Here is a 9,992-nt window from a genome sequence, read left to right on the forward strand (position 1 = left end):
AAACCATAACACTTGTAGTAGAAGATCCTTACATAAAAAAGTATGTAGACAAAATAGAGCTTGAAACTTTTATAAGGGTAGAGGGAAGTGTAGTTGTGCCAAAAAAAATTCTGCTGATGGAGGCTCCGCAAGCTTTGCTTTGCATGTTGATACTACTACATCTATTATTAAAGCGGAGCCATTTGATGTCAACCTAGTTTTATGCCTAAAACTTCTATTCAGAAATTTTTGGCTAGATCCTTTAGTTATCCCTTGGCTTTTGTTGTTCTTCAAGTGGATAGTGTGAAAAGGAATGCGGGAAATGCTTTTGATCAATTGATGGTAATAACGGATGGACCTGCCTTGACTGATCATGCCACGGTATGATGCTTGTTTTAAAAGGAATGTATGTGGCTGTATTTTTGACCTTTTAACTCATTCCTTATTGCAGTTAAGCTTCATAAATGGTCGTAAGGCACTTTTCCATCAACTTGTCGCGATGAATTTGAGGTTGGAAATGTTGTTATGTACGTTGCGCGCAATGTGGGCATATGGAAAGAGAAGTCAAATACAATATCAGTATTAGATATCACTATTCTCACTCCTGTTTTTGGTGAGCGACAAAAGCTTGCTCTCCATAATGCATTTCAAGCCCAAATACACAAAATGGGCTATGGTCAAGAGGTAAAAAGAATGCATGGTTCTTTAATGTATGGTCTTTTTGCTTTCTCTCAAACCAAATGTTTATAGGTGGTTGGAATTTTTTATGTTACCAAGTGTTTTATAGGTGGTTGGAATTTTTTATGTTACCAAGTGTTTTATAGGTGGTTGGAATTTTTTATGTTACCAACTTTAATGATGCTTTGGTGGGGCAAAGAAGTGCTCTTTGCAAAGATACAAAAATTAACCATATTCTAGAAGGAGGCTACTGTTTTGGTTGTTTTTTTGTGGTTTCTTTTGCAGATTTGCTGCACAGGACGACAAGGACAAGGGTAAGTGTGTGTAAATAATATATATATATATATATATATATATAATTTTTTATTTTTTCTATTTTTGTTATTTACTAACGTTGTTTTTGTCTACAGGTTGTCGGTTGAGAGAGAGAGAGAGAGAGAGAGAGAGAGAGAGAGAGAGAGAGAGAGAGAGAGAGAGAGAGTAAAAGAAATAAAAAGAAAAGAAACAAATTATAATTTGATGTTTTAAAATTTCAGCATAGAAAGAAAAAAAGGAGGTGAAGAGAAAAAAAGAGAGCTAATAATTATATATATATATATATATATATATATATACATGTATGTATATAAATAAATAAATATATATATAAGTGAAAGAGCTAATATATAAATATATGTAAGTATTTTTTAAATTTTATTATTTTTTAAAACTTAGCTTAAAAAGGATAAAAAAGAGTAGTGATGTGGGTGTGTTTTTTTACATTAATTATCAAAATACAAATCAAAACTACATCAAAATTTTTGGATATTTTTTAAAAAATATAAAAAGTACTTTTTATATTTTTACAAATTGGAATAAAATAAAAAAGTAGGGGGAATTTGTTTTTAATAGTAATTTAAAAGAAAAGCTTAAATAGAGATGAGAGGGAAAAAGAAATAGAAATGGAGGGAAAGATGATTTTCACTCCAAATAATGTGAGGGGGGTGTACTTTTTAATAGCAAGGGTGTACTTTTTAATAGCAAATAATGTGAGGGGGGTGTACTTTTTAATAGCAAGGGTGCAAGTAACAAAGGTCAACACCCCCTCATAAATGCTTATGACACTCCCTTCTCCTTTTCCTTTGATTTTGGCCACCTTTATCCTACACAAGCCTCACTAGGATTCTTCTCAATGAATGCCCTTAACTCCTAATGAGTTATGTAACTAAGCAATTAAGGACTAATGAAAATTAATCCTTCCACTAATTTTTCCTCTTTGTGATGCAATTTTTGAACTCTAATTAATCTTAGTTGATTGATAAATGCAGGCAAATGAACATATTAATGATTTCCTCACGAAATTGCTAACAATTCAAGTACTCATTTGCAAACACGTTAATAAAAAACATAGGATTAATTTAGTACTTCATTTTGCAACACGAAAATGAGCTTAATGAAGCTCAAATCCATATTTTTGTTGATCTTTGAGTTAAGACGATGTGTGGATGTGTAGAAACACTCCAAATCACTTATGATTCATCAAAGAATCATCCTTGCACTCAAAGATACACGTTTTAGTTCATTTTTTGGGTTTTTTTAAACTCACTTTTAGTTCACTAATCACTCTCTTAATGAAAAAATAAGTCCATTAAGGGAAATTAGTGAATATCAAGTGGTTTTTTTTATTTTTTTGTGTGTTTTTTTGGATTAGGGTACCTAAACCTATTGCTAACACTCTAATGCAAATAAACGCAACAAAAACCACTCGAAAATGCAAAAAATAATGCATTTTTTGCTTATGTTTATGCACTTCCTCATGCAAAATTTGATGAAATAATTGCAACCTAACCTTATAAACACGTATGTGAATGCTAAAGAGTAACAAAGACCACAAATTGATCAAAAATTAAGCAAAACAGTCTTCTTTTAGTGAACATCAAATAGTCTCTCAAAACTAATTAAGAGAAAAAACACAAATTGATCAAAAATTAAGCAAAACAGTCTTCTTTTAGTGAACATCAAATAGTCTCTCAAAACTAATTAAGAGAAAAAACACAAAGCTAGGGGCTAACCCCGGCTGCAATGCCATGTTAGGCTTGTCCGTGTGCTTGGGGCTTACCTTCTTCGTCATTCAGGGACTTGCCACCAGGCTTGTCCATGTGCTCGGGGCTTACCTTATTTGTCATTCAGGGACTTGCCACCAGCCGGAATCGTAGGTCGCTACTTTCGTTGAGGGGAAGCTTGGCTCCTTCTCCTCTCCTCATGTTAGTAAGGGTAGTCTTGAGGTAATCACTCTCCCTCACCTCTCACACTCACTAATTACATAATCACAAGCTTACTAATTAGCTAATCACAATAGGCTCTTCAACACAAGTAATAGAGTAAAATGGGGAGAGTCCTCAATTATGATAGAAATTTGATATATATATATATATATATATATATATATATATATATATATATAAGGCAATAGTGTTCACACTCGCTCAAATTATGTCCACTCAAGATGCCCAATGCAATATATAATGATTGGCTCGTAATTTGGCCTTGTACAATATGCAAATACACTTCTCATAATATATTCTTCATTCTTTATCCTTGTTGGGAAGCGCTTGCCTCTTGTGAACACATCACTTACGGCTATAGACAGGCATTGGGCGCCATCGGATTAGGCTCTCAAACTTCATGTAAATGAGCATAATGCATGTTTGTTGTTGTCGAGTGGTGTCCAAAACCATGTTAACCAAGGTGGTTAACACATAGACACAGCTTAGATCCCATCCAATCCCCTGGATCTAGCCTATCGCTCTACCACACTTGGCCTATTGAGACGGCATGACCTCACATATCCATAATTGATATTCTTGGTCCATCCAGTCCCCTAGATCTAGCCTATTGTTTTACCACACTAGGCCTATCGAGACGGCATGAACTCACATACCCATAATTGATATTTCTTGGTTTATTACTTATAAACCTAATTGAGAACAGTTTATGCATGCACTCCACTATATACAAGTCTTTTAAAAACTGGCATTTAACTTAATACTTTTTGTATATAAAATGTATTAAAAAACATATATGCTTTAAGGTATGCACCACTCAGCCCGAATACTTCGACTTATCCTACATCCAGTGTGAGGAGCCCCAAAGTCTCACATCCCAGATCGACTAGAGCCGATTCTGTTGGCCATACCATTCCTAAGGTATGAACACTCTAGATCACGATCACACTAGAGTCTTGAGATCAACATGTACATCTAGCCCAAACCATGCATGGCCCAATGACACTTACGAGCCACCTCCATTTTCACACCAAGCATATCAGGGCACACCCATGTCTGCCAGGATGGGACAAGGACGACCATTTTCATGACATGATTCACCACTCAGATGACATTTGCCCAACTTCACATTAGCTTGTGTGGTACCTTCACAAGTTCTACAATACACATTATTTCAACAAACAACATCCAAATAGTATACAAAAATGATCAAGCAAACATGTATCATAAAATGGGGTAAACCATGGCAACTATGAGATAGTCTCCAAATCTCCAAATGTGTTTCCCCATCCAACCGATCTCTTTTGAAGTATTGAAGTTCTAAATCTATTTCCCCATCCAACCGATCCCTTTTGAAGTATTGAAGTTCTAAATCTATTTCCCCATCCAACCGATCCCTTTTGAAGTATTGAAGTTCTAAATCTATTTCCCCATCCAACCGATCCCTTTTGAAGTATTGAAGTTCTAAATCTATTTCCCTTTTAGTCATAAGGTGTCTAAGGGTTACTAGTTCTAACTTCCTAATCCTTTTTTTACTATAAAATTCTCATTTTTTAGTCTATTATTTTATTTGACCAAAAGCACTAGGTCTTTATGGGTCATAACTCTTAATCCACCCTAAACATTTTTCCCTAAGCTCATAAGTCCTTAAGAATATTGTAGTTTCTCTTGGATTTACAACTAAGCATTAGGTCATATTCCTAACCTTATATAAGGGTCATAGTCAATTCCTTGATACTAAAACTTCTAAGTTTTTAGGTTAAAGGTTTGGTATATATGAGATTCACTAGGATAAAACTTCCCAAATTCTTATTTATTTCACTAGGGTTTTTTCTCTCATTCTTTGGTATTAAAAAGGGTTCCATCTAACTTTAGGATGAATTCTATTCAATCATCAAAGTTACTTGGCATCGTTCACCTACACTCCTTGGGATAATTTCTATACGGGATTCATAAAACATTCTAGCAGTCTCTCTTTAAAGTGTATATGCCTTTATTGAGATTATGATCATGTCCACATGGTTCCTTTTTTTATGATTTACTAGAAACCTTTTTTTGGATGTCCTCATTAATGTGGCATAACTTTTCTATGGATAAAACTAGGACACGTGATCCCATGCTCTAAAAGTGTATTTTGGGTCACACTAATTTCGGCATGTGCACATCTTGAATTATTTGCTTAGTCTACAATTTTATCATAAATGTGTAGGTAAGTATACCATGTGTGCATCAATTATCCTATTTTTGAGTTATCCATACACTATTATTACATGGTATTATCATAGAAAATTCTAAAAGCTATGGTATTGTCATATACTATTATTACATGGTATTGTCATAGAAAATTCTAAAAGCTATGGTGTAAAGCAATCATCAAGTGCTTGCCCCTTAAACTATGTCTAAAATAGGGGTCAAGTACACATGTTTATGCACACTAGGTTCCCCCATATCAATATAATTTCTCTATTAGGTCAAGTACACATGTTTATGCACACTAGGTTCCCCCATATCAATATAATTTCTCTATTAGGTTAAAGCTAAGAAAGTTTAGTATTCAAAAACCAAGCCTCTTCTATGGGGTACTTAACATATACCCTATAGATTAATTCATACATAACTAGATATAATAATCCTTAATTTGAGCATAGCTAAACATAGTAAGCCTTTTAATTTAGCTTAAAGATCTTCTAGAAATTTGATTTGGGGGAATAATTATTGGGACAGTAAGATAAAAATCTTATAATTATTGAGTGTGGGTATAAGTCCCCTAAAAATTTACCAAAAGCCTAAGGCTAATTTGCTAGCATCTCTTTTATTTAATATTTGCTAGTCACTTGAACTAAGGTAGACACTACCAAGGTTATCCATGATCAATTCATTACATGGCTTAAAGACATGATTATGATTTATTTACAATGGGGGGACCTTTATTTGATTTAGACCATTGAAATCTAGGCACAAAGAGACACGTGTTTCTCAAATATCTTTTTTCCAGTCTCTGTAATACTTAGAAATTAAAGCAAAGTCATCAAGAGGGTATTAAAGTTCTTCTTATGAAAAAATTGCTTATGTTTAAATCCCTTTAAGGGCTTAAGGTCAAAAGTATCTATTTGTTTATTCTTCCTTTTTTTTTGTAATTATTATAGAGCCTAAAAATAACTAAATACAATTTAAAAAGAAATATATAAACAATGCAGTACAAAATGTACTTAAAAATTTTGAATTTGAAGCTTGCAAATGGGAAGTGTAGATGTTGTAGTGTGTGATGAAGACCCTCCAAAGCCTCGAAAAAAACTCACTTCCTTCTGGCCTTGGAATCAGTGCCCCCACAAGCTTCAATGTGAAATAGATAGCTAGTTTGATCACTTTTGCCAGTACAATGACGTGCAAGGGAACTAGGGGAGTACGAATGATGAAAATACTAGCTTAGGGGAGCATAATAGTAGGCGTGGATATTTGAAGCGAATGGGATCCATTTTTATAAATGATCTCAAATGCATGTATATGACCCTATTCGGTATAGCCTCCATCTAGGCTAGTTAAACTCACACATACACAAGTAAAAGGTGGCATCACTAATGCGCGTAGCCCTTGGCATCACTAATGCGCACAACCCTTGGCATCACTAATGTATGCACTAGTCTAAGATGGCTCTACTAAAATGAACTCAACCAAGTCTATCTAAGTGAGCTCAACTCTAGAAAACCACTAGCTCTCCAAAATTTCCACTTATCTCACTAGCTCTCCAAAACCATCAGCCCGTTTCCACTTACCACTCAAGAAAAACCATGTGTGCAAGGCCACTTACCACTATCACTTGCCCAATCCCTTGTATTGTTCAAACCCATGGTTTTCCAACCTTTTTCCCCTTAAACCATAGTTTGATTAATTTCTTTATCTAAGGGTGCACACCAAAGCTACACGTGCTATCAACATTCTAGCCCATGCTACTGGCCCTAGGGTAAAACCCACGTGCCAGACTCATCTATTGAGTTGGTTTTTACAAATTCTTTTAGGATCAATGAGCTTTCATATATCTACATTTGTGTACATGTGTGCAAAAATATTACTATTTGACCTTCTTTAATATTTTTCATTGCATGTGAACCTTGATCTTTAGGTCACGATTAATGCTTCTATCTAAATGTTGATTTTTTCAAGGCTTTTACTCAACTTAAACGATTTCCCATGTCCACTCAATTTAATTCACATTTTTTTCTCATAATTTTATCATTTTAAAAGCAAAAATCCTTTATTAAGAATTTCTTTTTATATGGGCAGGAGGGATCTTATAGATATAAAGGGAGTACCACCAGAAGTGGTACATCACACGATCCCTGTCATTGAGGGATCAAGACCACCAACCAGGCAGAGGCCTTATTAGAAGAACCCAAAGTATCATTGAGGGATCAAGACCAACCATGCAAAGGCCTTATAGAACCCAAAGTATTCTACTATTATGTAAGAAGAACAAACTTATTGCCCATAGGATTCATCTATGAAATTAAGCACAATGACTGGGTATCAGCCCCCTTATCATTGTGTCAAAACAAAATGGAAAGCTATGCGTAGACGTGAAAAAGGTTAATGCAACCACGTAAAAAGGTTAATGCAACCACGTAAAAAGGTCACTACTTGGCCATTGTTTCCATATACCAAACATTTGCTTTAAAGAGTGGGTGGCAAAGAAGCTTATACCTTCTTAGATAGCTTCTCTGAAAAAGGTCAATGTAGCCATGTAAAAAGGTCACTACTCTTTGCCATATACCAAACATGTGCTTTAAAGAGTGGTTTGGCAAAGAAGCTTACACCTTCTTAGATGGCTTCTTTGGATATAACCAAGTGTCTATCACACCTAAGGATCAACATTTAGGACAATGGGAGGAAGGTTTACCTATTCGGTTATGCCCTTTGGACTAACCAATGCCCCTACTACATTTCAAAAATGGCTAATGTGCACAACTTTCAAAGACTATCTACAGAAGTGGTTGGAAGTTTTTCATTGATGACTTATGTGCTTAATCCAAGTGTAAACACCATCTAGCTTTCTTGAAAAAAGTATTTCAAAGGTGTCACTTGTATTAAATACCTTTAAACCCATTAAAATGCCAATTTTGTGTCAAGCATGGCATTCTATTGGGACACATTATGTCTAAAAATGGTATCTCCACAGATGAAAACAAAGTCAAGTTGATGCTAGAACTCTCACCACCCAAAAATTTCAAGGGAATACAAAGGTTTATAGGACATGTCGAGTAATAGTAAAAGGTTCATAGTATTCTATACAAAGATTGTACGACCGTTATATAGACTACTTGTGGTCTTTGAATGGATTAAGGAATGTCAGCGAGTGACGATGAGTACACTAATCTTAAGACCCCCTAACTGGGACATGATGTTCCATGTGCATAATATTGATGCGTCAAATTTTTCCATTAGGTGTGGGCTAGCATAACCACGGGAACATAAATTGGACTACCCTATTTGTTTTGCCAATAGGAAGCTGAACGAGGCAGAAACAAGTTACACCCACCATAGAGAGAGAAGGGTTGGCCATGGTTTATGCCATGAAAAAGTATACACTATCTTTTGGCCAACAAATTTGTATTCTTTGTGGATCATTAGGGCTTATCATATCTTGTTAATAATAAGCCTTGCACTACATGAAGGATTACAAGATGGTTGGTCCTACTCTTGGAGTTTGAGTTTACAGTCACTATATGAGCAAGGGAATATAACATGTACTAGTTGATCATTTGTCACGATTTCCTAAGTGAGCCCGTCTCACAAGGATTGATGATAATCTCCTAGATATATGCTTATTTAAGATCGACATAATACCTGAGTAGAGTGATAAAATCTCACAATACCTTGCTTATGATTTTTAGCAAGATCAACCAAAGATTAGATGCGACGACTTATCAAGCTCGCTACTACACCATATTAATTGATAGTAGGATAACTATACAAGTAAGGATGATGTTATATGGAGATGTATGCAAGAAGATGAATCTGTGTAGGTTCTAGAGGAAGCACACTCTAAAATTGTTGAGGGAAACTTCACTAGAGAAGTGACAGTACGAAGATTCTCCAAGCAAGCTTATGGTAAACAATGTTGTTTTGGTGATGCAGTTGAATTCATCAAAGATTGTGATGAGTTAACGATTTGTTATACCACAATAAAAGGATTGGATGCCCCTCACCCTAATAATAGTCCAATAGCCCTTTGAAAAATAGGGAATTGATTTTGTAGGACGACTCGTTAGTCCTACTGCACAAAGATCCAAAGCTACCTCCACCAAGAAGAAAGGAAACAAGAAGGTGTATCGGGCCCAGAAGCTCACTCATCATCTCATACCATACGTGTGAGATGTGGTCGAGACAATCATCAAATAGAGGTGTCAATAACAAGGGGGAAAGTCTCTTTCCAATACCACTCCCTAGAATGCCTACTTTTCTTGGAAACGCCAGAGGTGAAGGAGAAACTACAAGCTATTGGCTTGGACCAATACGTTGAGAACAACTTACTGATGATCAATGCCGCTCTCTATGTCGAGTTCATCAAGTATTATGACAAGATGACAATGATGGGGGAAGTGACCATGCCCGATGGAAGCACAAGAAAGGTAATGATCTGTGAAGACAACATTAAAGAGGTAATGTAGCTCCCCCCCAGCCATCCGCACTCATCAATTCAAATAGAAGGAAATGCCCTTTGATACCATGTTGAAGGAGACCATCTTCAACAACAACAGGGTGGAATATACCAATATCAGGTATAAAGCACATGAGTTGACTTTACAATACTACCTATCTAGACGCATATGTATACATCATTATTATAGAATATAATGGTCTACATACATGCATGAGTGTATGCGTCCCTCCATGTGCACCCGCGTGTGCACGCATGCATATCAATGTCCTTAATCATAGATGAGGGGAATTGTCATTAATTGCCACCTTAAACAGGTCACGTCGCAAGACAATGAGGTCTTTCAAATAGTTTCCTTCAACAAAGACATAAGAATCTCGAAACACACGATGCTGAAACAGTGTCCTCTTCGGACA

This window comes from Cibotium barometz, chromosome 14, assembly GCF_041138505.1.
Source record: "Cibotium barometz isolate CiBa-2024 chromosome 14, ASM4113850v1, whole genome shotgun sequence".
In the NCBI taxonomy this organism is placed as follows: domain Eukaryota; kingdom Viridiplantae; phylum Streptophyta; class Polypodiopsida; order Cyatheales; family Cibotiaceae; genus Cibotium; species Cibotium barometz.